We start from the raw sequence: 16,997 nt of genomic DNA on the forward strand, positions 1-16,997 counted from the left end.
TAGATGACTACACGCTACACGTAGATGACTACACGCTACACATAGATGACTACACGCTACACGTAGATGACGACACGCCACACGTAGATGACTACATGCTACACGTAGATGACTACACGCTACACGTAGATGACTACACGCTACCTGTAGATGACTACACGCTACACGTAGATGACTACACGCTACACGGAGATGACTACACGCTACACATAGATGACTACACGCTACACATAGATGACTACACGCTATCTGTAGATGACTACACGCTACACGTAGATGACGACACGCTACACGGAGATGGCTACACGCTATCCGTAGATGACTACACACTACACATAGATGACTACACGCTACACGGAGATGGCTACACGCTATCCGTAGATGGCTACACGCTATCCGTAGATGACTACACACTACACATAGATGACTACACGCTACACGGAGATGACTACACGCTTTCCCACAGCAACATCGGTCTTTCCTCTGCTCGTACTCGAGGCAGATGGCCGCCCACCCTCGGTGTGATTAGGCTGGGGGGGGGTTATTTAATCTTTGTGCAAAGTGGACTCCTTGTCGGACTTGACCTTGAAAGTAAGGCTCCCCCCACAGCGAAGCTAATAAGCGGGGAGCAGATGTGCGGCGCTACGTAGCATACCGTCGCTAACGAGGACAAAAGCGTGCGTACATTCGCTCGTCACCGAGCCTCCGGATATTCCCGCATCCGTTTGAGGCCACGCTAAGCTCCGCCTCTAACACCGAGCTTGTCACAGTGGCGTCGGTGTCGGCAGGCTGGAATTTGTCAGGATGTTTTTCCGCTGCTGCCGGCTCGGCGCCCCCCCACCCCCCCAGAGGGTCATTGGGCCCACTCTGCCCGCCTTTAATCCCGCCTGTCCGGGGAAGATAGAGGCGGGCGGATGGCGGCGGCGCACTCGCGGTGCCGCAAACACAATCAGCAGCCTTTCACAGACACTTAACGGGGCTTTGCGCTTGTTCAACAAGGCCAAGCGCGGCAGCGGGGATCAATTTAATGCCGGGCGGGGGCCAAATGGAAAGAGGATAAATAAATAAGCAGTGACACATTTTGTCTAGTGGCTGTCCACTTTGCCTCAGTCCGTGTCCCCGCCGAGAGGAGCGCCTCCGTGATCCTGCGGGATGACCGCGTCCTCTCGCTCATCGGCCGCCGCCGTCCCCGTAAATCACTCCTCCCCTGGCTCGCTACATTAATTCCGGGGCCCGCGGGGGCCGAGTTGCCACGAGGGCTGATCTGCATGAGGCGCTAAATGATCTGGGGATCCCCCGCTGCGACCGAACGCCTCTTCCAATCTTCCTGGTGGCGTCGACTCGACTCGCCGCTGAATTCCTTACGTGCGACGCCGTGCGTCCCGGTCCACTCGCCCGTGCCAGTGACACACTTTGTTCCGCTCCCGAGGCGTGTTTGTTTAGCATGTTGTGTACAAACACGCACCAACTTCATCACGCCACTGCTAACGTCGCGCTGTTGATGTTGTCATGTGACTTTTCCCCCGCCAGCCTCTCCCAGATTAGCTTGTGGCTTCTTCCTTTTGTCTCCTTCCTTTTGGGTAACGGTAACTCCTTGGCTGGAGGTGAGGTTTCCATTGGTATGCGCCCGCCGCAGCCGCGCATTCACCACCTGGAATGCCACTGGGAGATTATACCCTTCCCGCCCCAGGCGGCGGGGATTGGGCCATCATAAATAGAGCATGATGGCGGAAGAACACGCCAGCCAGCGCTAATTCAAAGATGGCTGCTAATCGCCAACGATTGGCAAACAAACACACGCGGGGATAAACACAACATTCCCCGGCACAGGTTTGTTTGTGCTTTGCCGTGTTGATACTGCAATATCTGACATTCCTTGGTGTGTCTCCTCTGGATGGAATTTTGGCTAAAAGTTTTCGGCAAGTGTTGGCTTTCCCGAAGTTTCCAGGACGTGCGTCTTTTGCAGAATACCAGGCTGTCCATGTAGTTTTTCCTGGAGAGAAGTGGCTTCCATACATCCCTCTTAGTGCCGGCTCATTCTCCAAAAGTCAAGGAGATGCACTCAGGCCTGCCTGCTAGCATCCCTGAGCAAGCGCTGCGCTGGCGGTGCCCCCATCCCGCTGCTGGATCAGCTTTCGGAGACAGTCCAGGCTCTTCTTGGACTTTCTTGAAGGCTCCTTCCCGACAATTGAAGCTCTCTCCTTGAAGTGGTTAAGGATGTGAGGAATGGTTGGCTGGTGCCATCCTACCAGCAGCAACAGCAACAAAGATTCCAAGGCCCCCCCCCCCCACCCTTTAAAGCTTCCAGTCTGTTATTCCCGCTCAATCAGAATGATAGCAGTATCCTTGTCACCACTCTTATGGTAACCACAATCTCTAACATGTCAGCTGTTGCAGGGCTGAAATGCAGTGGAAATGTTTTTTGGGGGGATTCGTGGATTATCCCGCCACGGCGGTGACTGTGACCTGCCGTTGTGTGTGACGTTCCCAGTTTTACGGCACTTCAAGTAGGCAGGCGTCAGCGTGCCTGGTGTGCTTTTTCTTTGTCTTTTTGTCAAGACTCCTTCACAACATTGTCATCACGGGGCGGCCAGGACAGGCCCTTGGTGCGCGTGACTTCCTGCTAGCACGGCGGAATGTCTTCATTAATAAGCCGGCATCCAGCAAGCTAATCTGGCCATGTTGGGAAGTCTGTCCTCTCCATTAAGTGGGACTCACATTATCTCCTAATCAAATTAGTCTCTTAATTGTGGCCCTCCCTTGACACATCTCCTGTTTGCTGCTGGGGGGGGGGGGGACCTGGCTGCATGACCATAAGAGGCTTTCACCACATCATCGAGGGATAGCCATCACCGAAATATCACCGCTTCTTACCTTCATGCGTTTGGGAGCAAATATGAGCGGAAAATAAAGCGTAGTAGTCTAAGGTAGCACACATACAATGGTGCGTTCAAGGACCAACAAAGTGGGATGAGTCGTCGCTCGCAACAACAAAAACATGCAAAAGCTTTGGGGTTACTTTTGGAATAACATTTCCAACGTTGATATCGTTTACATTAATTGTGTCAATCATTTCGGAGGAGAAAACGAGCAAATATGGGGAGAAGGTCAACCTGGAACCATAAAATACTTGGTCAATGCTGTCAAGTTTGGGCGGATGTCATGACATGAAAGAAGGTCCTGCGGCGTCCCAAGCGTAGCCCAGACCAGCATCCATATGAGATGACCCAAACCCGAGAGGCGGTGGTCCCCAGACGGAGCAGGCCGTCCACTACAGCCCGCCCCGGCCGGGCAAGACGGGGACCGTAGCGGCGAGCGGGGCGGTAGCGGGAGGCTGTCTGTTGTCAAACAGGAAGCAAGGACAAAGAGGGCGTCTGGAAGGCTTAATGGCCGCTTTGATGGCTTCATGGAGTGAAAGTGAAGCAGGTGGGGCCAGCAACCAGATGAAAGGCGGCCAGGAGGCATTAAAGGCCCAATGATCTATAAATAAGCAGGACATCCAGCAGCTAAGCGTATATTCTTTACGGCGCGTGCCAGCGTCTCCACGAGGACGCCGTCATACAGTCCACGCCAGATAAACACGCAGCCGGGAGATTTAGATGATGTTGTGGTGACGTGAGCGCGGCTGTTTTCCCGCAGATAATCCGCACAAAGACAATCCTTCAGGCGCCCGCCCGCCCGCCCGCGCGTCGGCGGTCCCTCCCCGCCGCACCTCCGCTCGCCGTTTGTCACGTCAGGCGTGGGCTTTAATTAGGCCCGCGGATTGAAGGGCTGCGAGGCCGCCGTCCGAGGCGGCTCCTCCCAGGACCCCCGTGCTCTGCGTGGTTAAGATAATAAGGGGCGGCTCAGGAGATGTTAATTGAGGGGAGATAAAGTGCAGCGGTGGGGGGGCCGGCAACCGGGGGTGGGGGGGCTACCTGATTAGAGGTCGAAGTGCTTGGCTTCCTGCTCGGCTTCGTGATGGCTGATAAATCCGCCGGCAGACTTCCATAAAGTACCACGGCAGCAGACGCATCAAACACAAGCGACTGGAAGACCAAGACCGAACACGGCCAGATGGTTTTGGTTTGGACTCCATAAAAAGACGCTTTGACACTGAACAGTCACGACCTCAGCTTTGGACCCTGGAGCGACTTGGACTAGGACTAGGACTAGGACTGTAGTCCATATACGATACCGTGGAAGTCTTTCCCATGTGCTCATTTAACTATGACATTGTTTTATTCATGGTAGTCATTAAGATGATAGGATATTCTCTAGACTAGATGTAGACCCGCTGTGGACAGGTGTACACTAGATGTAGACCTGGTGTAGTCCAGGTGTAGACCAAGTGTGGTCAGGTGTAGACCCTGTGTAGACCAGATGCAGACCAGGTGTAGACCAGGCGTAGACAGGAGTGACATGAACAGAAGCTTCATTAACTGCAGCGTATGTCTGGGCCTCAGCCAGACTATAAAGGAGTGGGGGTTGTTGAGGGTATTGGGGTGGGGGTGGGGGGCCGACCCCGAGGGGAGCGTGGAGACGAGTTGAGGACGAAGAAAAAGCAAAAAAGCAAAAAAAAAAAAAAAAAAAAAAGAGTAGCAGCAGCTTGTGTAATTGCTTCAATGCTTCTGGGATTACTTTCATTCAATTCAAACCTTCACTTTCTCTACAGTGGAGGTGGGGGGGGGGGGGGGGGGGCAGGGTAGAGTTATGCGGGGGTGGGAGGCGGTGGGGGCGGAGTCAGGCTGGGCGGTGTGGGCGGACGGGAGCGCCAACAGTGTACCCCTCCCCTCACAAACACACACACACGCGTAACACATAGTGTTGGAATGTGTCATCAGTGTCAACCTACCACACACTAACATGCGTGTGCGTGTGCGTGTGCGTGTGCGTGTGCGTGTGCGTGTGCGTGTGCGTGTGCGTGTGCGTGTGCGTGTGTGTGTGAAGACCTCCCATCAGACCTGTCAGCAGTGATAGTAAGTGTGTGTGTGTCAGATATTAGCGCCCCCCTCCCTTCATGAGCACTCTCACATTCCTGGAGGATTCCTTCATTTCTTTATTTGTGCTGCTGGTGCTTTGGATGCTGCACTCCCTCCTCCTCCTCCTCCTCCTCCTCCTCTTCCTCCTCCTTGTCTCCTCCTCCTCCTCTCCTCGCCGCTCTACTTTCCTTTTTTCCCTCCCCTCTTCAATCCGGTGAGCAGGTTCTGTGCGACGGAGGCTCCGGCGCCGCGCTCTTCCCGCTCCGACACTGTGAGTATTCTCATGCTAATTTGTCTTCTGCGGGCACCCCCCCCCCATACCTCCTCCTACCCCCCTTTGGGGTATTTTTTCCCTTCCCAAAAAATTCCTCGCCTTCTTTAAGGCTTGATCCGCTGCGCCAAATGCGGCGTCGGCTCGGGAAAGGAAGTGGAGACAAAAAGGAATAAGAGGATGCTCGGGAAGAGAAGTGATGGGGGGGGGGGGGCTGTGAGGATGCTGCTGCTGCTGAGACCCCCGTCCTGGTTTGGAGGTGGTCCTCCTGGTGGGATGGAGGGGGCGGGTCTAGTGTAGTTGTGTGAGGATGAGAGCTGTTGTTGTTGTTGTTGTTGTTGTTGACAAGCGTTGATGCTTCCTGATCGGAGGTGTCCCCCCCCCCCCCTCCCAAACTTCTGATTCATCCTCCGCTTTCCTCATTTGCATACGCTGTCACTCGTCTTCTTTGCTGTCATGTCATCACTTCCTGTCCAGATGGGAGACCGGTCCCATATCGATCTTAGGTGCCAGGATTTGGTGTGTGTGTGTGTGTGTGTGTGTGTGTGTGTGCCATTTTGTAGTTTTAATGAGACCATATTGTAGCTGTGTGTGTGTGTGTGTGTGTGTGTGTGTGTGTGTGTGTGTGTGTGTAAGCACGCCAGCATGATGTGGTCCCACTCAGCAGGGGGAGTCAACACAGGTCAGCCTAGGCCCACACGTCAACCCCATCAAAGGTCCGTGTTTAGCCCGCCCACGACATGTATGTGTGTGTGTGCGTGTATGTGTGTCTGTGGGGGGGCTGAGATGGATCAGCCCCCACACTAACGTGCACGTGGGTCAGCAGGGGTGGACACGGCCCCGGCTGTGCTGATATGTCACCCTGACTCTAACCTCTCCCGCCCTCGCTGCTCGCCAGGCGCCGCAACATGAATCCTCACCTGTCAGGAAACCGCATTGGCCCAACAAAAGACACACACACACACGCACACACGCACACACGCACACGCACACACACACACGTGTCAGAGGAAAACAGACTGACGTGAGCCTGGCAATTAGAAGATTTCACAGCCAAGGAATGTTTTCCTCGTCAGCTTGACAGCAAACACGTTAACATGTCAGACAACACGCCAGCGTGTTACACAGCAAAGCCCTCAAGTCCTACAATTTGGATGCTCTGGAAGAACGTCTCCAGGGTCCGTCCTGGTCAGCGTCTCCAGGGTCCGTCCTGGTCAGCATCTGGAGGGTCTTTCCTGGTCCTGGAGGATAAACCAATTGATTTATTGACATAGTGGTCACCTTGTTTTTTAGCCAACGTGTTTGCTGCTTGTCCTCCCCTTCTTACGTCGTTATGTGGCGACTTACTTTTACTTACTACTTCATTGTTTGGACGCCCCAAGGTGGATAAAAAGGCTGCGAGCAGCAGGCATTGCCTTGGCGTTCGCTCGTTGCAGTACCCAAGTCAAGCAGCAGGGGCGGCAGCGCAGTACTAATATAATTGCGAATCAAGGGGTGTGATTACACGAGCAATCCAGTAATATATCATATTATATCATATCATATCATATTATATCATCTAGTAATATATCTCTCCCTCGCTGCAGCCCAGGTCGGTGACAATTGATCAATCAATGATCTCTGGTTTGTGCTTAAATACGGACGATTATTAAAAAGCATATTTAATCAAGTTGTCCTAACTTGCAGTTGTAAATGCAGTATTTTATCCTGGCCACTAGGTGTCGGTATTCAGCGAGACAGGCGCTAGACTCCCCACCAAGGTTCCTTAGGGAAGACATTTACGGGGGAAACGACTGTTTTCTTATTTACGCTTATTCTGTGTACTATATCATGCCAAAGGAAGTACGCTGTCCAGACAAAAGCAAGCAACTACCAACATGTGAGTCTCATTTACGTCGAATATGAAAAGCTGTAGAAAATGAATCATATGACCATATCAGCCAATGCAAACGCAAATGTGACTATAGGGGTGTTATTTCATGTCTTGAGGTCTCTAATCATGGTAAAAACGTATTTAGAAGATAGCTCACAGGTTTTCTATGCTGAAAATATGACAAAAACCTTCTGTTAACGTTGAATCATGTATGGTGGGGGGGTGCAACTAATTAGGGCAATGAAGGAAGGATTACGGAAAGAGGCGGATCCCTCGTGCTACGTCTTTTTATTGTCCGTCAGACCAGCTGTGTTGTGTTGTGTTACCTGTACAACAGGTAACAGCAGATTTATTTGCGGTGGTGAACTGGCTTGATCACAACAGAGAAGAAAAAGTTGAAACCAAAGAGAGACATTGCCTCATGCCCTTGAGCAACCATCTGACCTGCGTTTATCGCGTCAACCAGCTTGGGAGAATATTCCAAATATGAACACGGCTAATTAGCATGCTGCAGTATATTCATGAAGATACTGGCACCTAATGGAAGCTTTGTGCAAGGTGCGGCCCGTGGGCCTTTTCCCGCCCACGACCGCAGTTTCAGTTGGACCCAAACGGGGAAGAGATGGCGCAGAAAGGCAGGATAAGGAGAGCAGCCTGGAGTTGGTGCCGGTAATGACGACCACCAAGCGTGGACAGGAAGCGTACGTGAGCGGCATCCTCGGTGCTTCCTGCTGTAACGTGGCGGGCGGCTTCTCGGGTCTATCGGCTGCTGAGGACGATCACGTCTAATTTGCGCGTTCCGGGCAGCGCCGGCCTTCACGAGCCGGCTCTCCAAAGCCAGCGATATCGATGACACGCGCTCCCCAATTAGCCAAGATTAGCTTCCTCTCCGCCGATGTGAGTCCGGCCCCGCCTCCCCTCCTGGCTGCAGGCGGGGGGAGGGCTGGTGCGGAATAGCAATAAAAGAAGGTGCAAAGTTTAGCAGAGAGGCCTGCCCAGCGGAGTGGGGGGGTGGGGGGGGTACTAGCGAAGTGGTTGTGTAATTAAGAGCGTACGCCTGTGCCGCTTTTAACGCCCTCCATTATCTCCTCAAGTCCTCTTCCTCGCGTTGCAGCGCTCGACAAGAGGAAGCCAAACAAGCGTGCGTTTCTGGGGCGAGCTCAGGAAAGAAGAAGACGGGGAAAAAAGGCGTTTATTTTTAGAGCGCCTTTCCTGGTTGTTGCCTGGACGGCTCGGCGCCATAAACTACGTTGCGCTTCGCGGGCCCGATCCGGCCGCTGACAACTCTCACCCACACGCCGTGATCTACGAGGCGCCACGCACACACGCCGACGCCCCCGCCCCCGCCTCAGCGGGCCACCCCCGGCACCGCCGGTGTTTGGCTAACCGGGCACCGCTACTAGGTCGTAGCGTTTCTGGGCGTAATGTGCCCACTCTTTATTTGTCATCACTTATGGTGTTGGAGGGGGTGTTCTCATGAAGATAAAAATCACATTTCACTAGCGGCTGCTGCTGTGACAGTGATATATGCCGCCAGCGTGCTGCCACCTCATTGAGATGGGACGGGCTCGTGGGGGGGCTAAATCAATTTGAGCAAAGGCCGGCGGCGCCGCTCTCGCTGTCGCGATATCATCTCTGTTGTCCATTTGCCGAGGTCAGCGTCGGCGCCACCGCAAGGGCGAAACAAGCCCGCTCACCCGCGCTGCTCTCCTTTCCGCTTGGCTGAAGCGACACCCCCGGCCCCCGGCCCCCACCGCACAGGGCGCTTGTGTGTGTGTTGTCAGGTTGGATGTCCATCAAGCGGGTGGCGACGAACGTTAGCGGGCGCCGCTAATCACTGTAATTAGTCGCTGCACGTACGTACACTGTGTGCGTGTATGGGGGGGGGGGGTCACCACGGCGTGGCACGGTGTGTCATGTGACATCAAGTCGGTAATCGTCCCAAAAGACCATCGGGATGTCGGATATGATGTCAAATCTTCACGGCAGATGAGATGCTAATCCGATGCTAATCTGTGTGAACTCCACCGAGGGGCGACCCCCCCCACCCCCAGCTCAAAATCAATAGGCGTCTTCACCTGATGGATAGAGAACCTTTCTGTCAAATTGAACAAACACGATATAAGAATGGATTGAAACTTTTGTAAATAAATAAATAATGCCATATGATGGGCCCAATGTGGCCCCCAGGCCGTGAGTTTGACACCCGTGCTGTGGCTGCTGTAGAAGGGCGACTTATACAGGCGTTCCGAGCCCAGCTTGTGTTGTATTGTCACAGTAATCATCCATAGCATTCTGGCTTTGATGTACGCAAATAAGGGCGTACTCACACCTCGTGTCACCCCCCCCCCCCCCCCCCGCCCCCTTTCCTGGTCCCCACTGGCCTGCATTCACACACAGCATTCCTTACGACCCATCACTTCCTTTGATGGCAGTTTTATCGGGGTCACCTTCCAGGACCACCAATTGATACGGCCGTAAAAACGTCCAATTTTGACACATGGCTCGCCCCTCCCCCTCCAAAGCCTCCGCCCAGCTCACCACAACGTTCTCATCCAATTTCCACGTCAACATTGGCAATAAAAGCAAGTGTTGTTGCCGTTGTTCACTCAGCACACGGTCCAGTTTGAATCCCTAAATATGCCTGATAACGACCCCGCCCTAATCAATGATGATCAGCCCGGGGCAGCCAACGTACGCTTTGGGGGCCGTGGTGTGTTCAAGGACTGCCAGTGGAGCTTAAAGACTAAGACCTGTGTGTTGTAAGGTCAAATACGTGCCAGTGTCTCTGCTACACGGCGCCCGTACGTGCGTGCATGTGTGTTCCCACGCTCCGGCTAGCCAAGCTAGCGTGCTGCAGGTGGGCTTAAGTGGGCGTCGGTGCGGTACGCTCGTACCATACTTCAAAGATTCTTGCTAAAAAAGTCGTCACATCGCCGCTCGCTAACAACCTTTGTGAGCGTTAGCTGCTTAGCAACGCAGACGTTGGCGCCGCCGGCGCCGCTGCTGAACGTTTACGTGCTGTTCAAAAGTTGGAGCGGACGGCCATGATGGACTCCAACGTTCCAACGCCATCTTGCCCCCACCTCCTCTGCAGCGTTCCTCTTAGGCCGGGCTTTCATTAACCGGGAAAGAAGCATCCCACACGTGCGCACGGATGCTCATTAAGCCGTGCACGAGCGCGTCTATCGCCGTGCGTGTCGCTGATTGGCGCGCGCGTCTGCAGGCGAGCCTTTGAAACGCCAACCAGCGCCTCGCTTTTAACTGTCAGGCAGCTGCCGCACGCCGCCAGCACGTACACACACACACACACACACACGCGTGTGCACGTGCACACACACATGCGCACACGCGCCACCCCCTCACGCAGCCCCGCATTGTGTCCGATGGTTGAATGTGAAATTGCTTCTCTTTCAAATTTCCCCGCGGTAAGGCAGGTCGTGGCCAAACGCTACATCTCATCATGGCGACTTATTGTTGTTCCTTCATACCCGCTCTTTGACCCCGCCCCCTTCCCAGGCAGCCTCGCCAGCTCATATTCCAACCCTCTAGAAAACGCCCCCCCCCCACAGACACCCATCGCCATCATTACGCTGCACATGAGCCAGGTGAGATTCCATTTGTCGGCGGCGGTGGCGGCGTCCTCCGGCGGACGCTTTGCGGATCCTCCCCGGCCGACGCGATCACTCAGACGCTGTCAGCACACTCGCCGGGTTAGTCAGCACTGAGTCAGAGGCGCGGCCGGGCCACGCCGCGGGCAGGGCGCTCCCCCGCCTGTCAATCACGGCCCGGCAGAAACGCTGACCTTTGCTCCGCTGTTGAAAGCGACGCCCCCTCCCCCGGCAGGTGATCCGAGCCTGCCCTCCAGTTTAAATATAGCGCCCCGCTGATGGCATGCGGCGCCGTGCCGTAGACCACCTGAGCGGGCGCCACCTGAGCGGGCGCCACCTGGCAACGTCGGTGTTGATGCTGTCGGGATTGTTGCTCGGCTCACGTTCTTCTCCGCTATGTCGCCGTAAACATCCAAACACGGAGATCCCGGGTCACCCGCCGCCGCTTTTAGCGCCGCTCGCCAACGTGAAGGTCGATTTTCAAGGCCTTTAAGGAAGGCGGACGTCGAATCCCGGCGCTAACGAGCAGAAGCGAGGGGCGCCTGGTCCTCCTTTGCTCTAATTGCCATCCATTTTCATTTTCACAGGCTTTTAAATGTCAAGAACAGAGCGCATGCTAAATGTTTTGATTGGACTCGGGGAGGCCGCGGCTGGGGGGGTGGGGGGGGGGTCACGTGAGGTTGGAAGAATATTGGTTTATTATGAAAGGAAGCGGCGCCCAAACACGGCGTCTTTTAGCCGTGAAAAGCAAAGAGGGAGAGAATGAAGTTCTGACCTCCAATGAAAAGCCAATGTCAAAAGTTGCCAGCACAATTCCTCCCTGGATGGAAGCAAATCCTCCAGAAGGACGCCTCGTCCTTTTCTTCCTTCATGGATGGAGGACCGGGCAGCTGCTGGCTCCTCGCTCCTCGCTCCTCGCTCCTCCATCCTCACTCCTGGTGGGCTTTTCCTTACCCGTCCTTTACGTGGACTAAAGCATGGAGAGTCAGATCTTAATTGGTGGATGGATGGATGAATGAATGAATGAATGAATGGGTTGGTGGGTGAATGGATGGATGGATGAATGAATGAATGAATGGGTTGGTGGGTGAATGGATGGATTGGTAGATGAATGAATGGATGGATGGGTGGATGATGGGTGAATAGATGTGTTGGTGGGTGAATGGATGGGTGGATGAATGGATGAATGAATGGAATGGCCTCTGATTGGTTGATCTTGATTAGAATCCCAATAAAACAGCTCAAGCGAGGACGAGGTGTTGCTTTCCTCTTTGCTGGTCTTCAGCGTTCCGGCAAGCTGCAGCTGCTCGTGTCGCATGCATGAACCTGCTAGTGTCGCATGCATGAAGATGCTAGTGTCGCATGCATGAACCTGCTAATGTTGCATGCATTAAGATGCTAGTGTCGCATGCATGAACCTGCTAATGTTGCATGCAGTAAGATGCTAGTGTCGCATGCATGAACCTGCTAATGTTGCATGCATTAAGATGCTAGTGTCGCATGCATGAACCTGCTAATGTTGCATGCATTAAGATGCTAGTGTCGCATGCATGAACCTGCTAGTGTCGCATGCATGAACCTGCTAGTGTCGCATGCATGAACCTGCTAGTGTCGCATGCATGAACCTGCTAGTGTCGCATGCATGAACCTGCTAATGTTGCATGCATTAAGATGCTAGTGTCGCATGCATGAAGATGCTAGTGTCGCATGCATGAACCTGCTAGTGTCGCATGCATGAACCTGCTAATGTTGCATGCATTAAGATGCTAGTGTCGCATGCATGAAGATGCTAGTGTCGCATGCATGAACCTGCTAGTGTTGCATGCATTAAGATGCTAGTGTCGCATGCATGCAGGAAGTTAAGAACGCTACAAGCGTTCCAATAAAACTTTCCCAGCCACCTGAAAACCAGGACGGCTGCGTTGGCAAAGACCTCCGTGGCGTCACAGCGGCTGCTGGGGAGTGTGTGCCCCAATACGGCGCACCTTGCTGGGCCACAGCAGGTGCCCCCCCCCCCCCATGCTCTGCTCCTCCTGGTTGTAGTGAAGTGGTTTCCTCCTGGCACGTCAGCTCCGAGGATGCTTTCTTCCATTGTCCAGCACGCGTCCTTCAGTGGAAGTGCTGCATAGCTGAAGTGGTTGGCCTTCAGTTGGGAACGTTTGGCCTGTTAGTTAGGTTGTGGGCAGGATGGCGGCCCGGCCGTTTTCCTGCGGCGTCCTCATAAGGAACACCGCTCCCTCGGGATCGAGCAAGAGGAGGGAGCGGACTCCACACCAGTAGGGGGCAGCATATTTGACAGCAGCCATCTGTCCCAGGGTCCAACTGCCATCATTAAGCTTTTCATCGTATTTTCTGACGGTGTACCTAATGAAGTGTCCGGTGATGTTAGCTTAAGCAGCTACAGAAACAGTGTTTGCCTTTCCCGCCGAGTTTCCTTGGTCTCCTTTGATGCAGTTTGCGTCTGGCAGATGCTGTCCTCATTTTCCAGACATGTTCCCCTCGAGACGCTAAATCCTTTTGCTTTTTTTGGGCGCAGATGATTTGTCCTCTTTTTATTAGCGCCGTGCTGCTTCACGCCACGTTCTTGTTGTTGTTGTTTCTCTGCTGCTCATGGCGGTCATGTCTTCATGCTAACCTGCCGCGTGATGCTAATTGGGAAGGAGCGGACCGGTGTCGTTGTCAGGAAGGCGTTCCAGCGTGTTGACCTTTGCCCCTGCGCTGCGATGGCTGACGAAGATGTCCATGCAAAAGCTGATGTCGTCTTCCGGGCTGCGGCGGTCGCTAACATGCTAATGACATGCTAATGAGCGCCTCCCACTCGCATGACCTCGGCGTGCTGTGTTACGTTCTGGACTCTTCTGGTATCAAAGCATGACTGGGCCTTCCTCCTTGTGTTGATCCTCAGACAACATGGCTGTCCTGTTGCCACGGCAACCGGCCGATGCTACGGTAGCTGCGCGCATCCTTCCTCCCACGCCCGCTGCACTGCTCTTTGCACTCGTTGGCCTTTTGTTGTGCTTTGGAAAAGATCAACGTTGGGATTCCAAGCTGGGAAACGTACAGTAGATTCCCAGAAGCGATCATGGAAACGGGCATCATCTGTTCCAGGGTCAACCTGTGGCCACCAGATAAGCTCCAGCGGGCAATACGTTCCACTTTGGTTCAGGGAAAACGTGTTTTTCATTCAAGTCATTTATCCATGAAACAAAAGAAATTGTTGGCCGGCACGCTGGAGCCTATCCCAGCTGACTGTGGGTCGAAATGATTATTTGATTTAGTCGTTTTCTAGCATTTTTTTTGCTCTTCTTGTGAAATGAACATGAACATGAACATTCTCCCGTAATGTGAAATGACGCCATTTTGTTAAATAAAACTAAAAGAAATAGACAGCAGTTTAAGGGAGACGATTTTGTTTGTAATGAGGTTTTTTTTAATTGGTTGAAGTGTACGAGGTCAATAGTTTGTAGCCCCGCCCCCATCTGCACCGACTAACGGCGACACTTCTTGTCTTTGGTTCCATGCAGCCCCCATAAACTTCCTGTCCCTGTCGTACTCAATAACGTCTACGCCGATCCGCCGGGCTTCGCCGTGTGACCTTTTGGCGTGTTCCCGCGTGGTGAGCGGCGTCACCTCCTGATCTGTCCGTGGTTTCCTTGATGGTTAAAACTGCCAGTAAAAGGGAGCAACTTTGGAGGTTCTAACCTCTGAGAAAGTTTCCCCGTGTCATCTTTTCTTATTTGCTGCCATTAATCTTTTTCACGGCGTCGGCGGCCCGGCTGCTTCTGCTCATTGGTATTCAGACATGCCGGCGCCAGGAGGCGATCTGTTAGCGAGCGTGGAGGGTGCCGTCACCTCTCAGTTAAGGCGGCGGCGCCGTCCTCCGGGCTCGGTGTGCTCGGTCAGCCGGCCTCTGAGTTAGAGGCTGACACGGACGCGGAATAACGGAACCCGGCGGCGCTGCCCCTGCTCCGCTCCGCGCCGGCCGCCCGTCACCCGAGGCCGAGCGAGGTCCGGTCGGCGCCTCTTACGTATGCTGATCCCACACCGGCCTTAAACGGGTCCAAATGTGCCAGAATCTCATCCAGCCAAGCGCTCCCCGGTGAGACGGCTGAAATGAGATGAACGCTCGTGGATGAGCGGCCCGAAGATGCTAATTGGGGTCCGGCAGCACGCGCTCGCTCCCCGAAGCCGCGCTCACAAATGAAGCGGCAGATTGGATTTCAATTCATGAGTTTGAAATGGTATTTGTGTTTGTGAATGCCAGCCTTCACCTCTGCAGGAGAATTAGAGTTTAATGGAGGCTGTCCGTCCTTTCGGCGGCGGCGGCGGCGGCATCCCGGCGTGAGTGAGTAACAATAACAAGATGACTCATTTGCAGCTTGTCACCTGCAAACAAAGCGGCGGCGACGCTGCCGAGCAAAACAAAACTGACTGACAGCAGACTTTTATTCGCCGCCGCTCATTGACTCCGTTGGCACGGGACGCAAAACAACCTCAAACATGACAACTTTCTGGCAGGCGGCCGGCGCTCTGGCGGCTGGCGTGCTACCTCCCGGGTGCTACCCGTCACCCTCCCGGTACCCGCGCTTGGCCCCCGGCCGCCTGCAAGGACGGTGGCGCCGAGAGTGTCGGGTCTTCCTGGGGGTGGTCCTCGCAGTCTCCACCCATGTGTGCGCATTGGCCCCCCGCCCCCATTGACCCCACCTCAAGCGCCGATGGACGCCTCTGGTGTGCAAAGCAAATAATACTTGTTGGCTCTTCCTTTTTGGCTGTTGTCTCCTCGGCGGAGGCTGTTGTGTTGTGACTTATTGTTGTCGCCGGCGTGCGCCCCCCCTCCCAAAGTGATTAATTTGCGCTGCTTGTCATTAGCCGAAGCAGTTAAGAAGAATTATGGCTCATCTGGATGCAAATAGTGATGAATCGCAGCTGGCTCCAGTCCATTTGTTCTAATGGAAGTTCTGCCTGGCTGATTCATGTCTCCGCGTCCCGCCGAGACGCGCGTCTTTCCGGCCCCGCCCACACGGGAGCTTTTTGCTGTCTTTGTGCGCAAACTGGCACGAGTCATGCGGCGGCGTGCACGCTGCATGTCCCGTTAATGACATTTATTCTATTACCATATGGAAGTATGTTTACATTGCTAAGCTAACATCACAGCAGGGTTGGCCGCTTGGCGTCGGTACAGCAGGGATACTTCCTGGTACTACCCTGTACTAGCTAGCTACTATCACAGCAGGGTTGGCCGCTTGGCGTCGGTACGGCAGGGATACTTCCTGGTACTACCCTGTACTAGCTAGCTACTATCACAGCAGGGTTGGCCGCTTGGCGTCGGTACGGCAGGGATACTTCCTGGTACTACCCTGTACTAGCTAGCTACTATCACAGCAGGGTTGGCCGCTTGGCATCGGTACGGCAGGGATACTTCCTGGTACTACCCTGTACTAGCTAGCTACTATCACAGCAGGGTTGGCCGCTTGGCGTTGGTATGGCAGATATACTTCCTGATACTACCCTGTACTAGCTAGCTACTATCACAGCAGGGTTGGCCGCTTGGCGTCGGTACGGCAGATATACTTCCTGATACTACCCTGTACTAGCTAGCTACTTTCCCTTTAAATGAGTGGCAGAATGGCTCCTCCATACGTGGGCTTCGCTACCTGCAGGGAAAGTCCTGACTTTTTTGGAAAAGCTTCTAAAAGGTCAAATGGAGATTTAGCTAGATAAGAACATTTACACCAAGTAGGTAACATGTATTGGAGCATTAGCATTAGCATTAGCATTAGCATTAGCATTAGCATTAGCATTAGCATGGCACCTAGGGACCAAAGAGATAGAGAGTTCACTCTGTGCATTGCTTTCAGCACCTTGGTGCCTTTGTTCCATAGAACAGCGGCATGAAGGGAGTGAGCCCTTTTGTCAGCCATACAGTGCTGTCTCATGGGTGGAGGCGGGGCCGCTCGCATACACACAGAGTGCAGCAGAGTGTAATGTAGTAGAAATGAAATGAGTAGATTGCAGTATCTCGCATACACACAGAAGAAGAAATACGCTAATACACAAATCCCACCATGCTAGCGATACTGGATACTAGAAATAGTATCATAGTTCTTGCAAGTTGGACCAATGCTACTGCCCCCCCCCCCCCTTCATGTTCTCGTTCTCATTATCCTCTCCTGCAAGTGGGGGGGCTGTTTACCGTGTTTTGAGCACGGCGTTGTCGCTGGGTGTGTGCAAGATGAGTGACAGATGGCGTCCATTAGTGTATATTCCACGCATCTGCTGCA

At 53.7% G+C, this 16,997-nt stretch overlaps 1 protein-coding gene across 6 annotated transcripts in view; it reads left to right on the forward strand.

Moving 5' to 3' along the window:
- LOC131102883 (RNA binding protein fox-1 homolog 3-like) overlaps positions 1–16,997 on the forward strand; it is a 227,654-nt gene that overhangs the window by 53,791 nt on the left and 156,866 nt on the right. Inside the window, exon 1 of one of the 6 annotated variants that reach the window (XM_078797354.1) lies at positions 4,932–5,232. The exons of the other annotated variants lie outside the window; for them this stretch is intronic. The gene's annotated coding sequence lies outside the window, so the exon portion shown is untranslated. Of the gene's footprint in view, positions 1–4,931; positions 5,233–16,997 lie in introns of those variants that run through there. 6 annotated transcript variants of the gene reach the window in all.

This window comes from Doryrhamphus excisus, linkage group LG16 (assembly GCF_037039965.1).
Source record: "Doryrhamphus excisus strain RoL-2023G ecotype Guam linkage group LG16, RoL_Dexc_Guam_v1.1, whole genome shotgun sequence".
Classification (NCBI taxonomy): Eukaryota; Metazoa; Chordata; class Actinopteri; order Syngnathiformes; family Syngnathidae; genus Doryrhamphus; species Doryrhamphus excisus.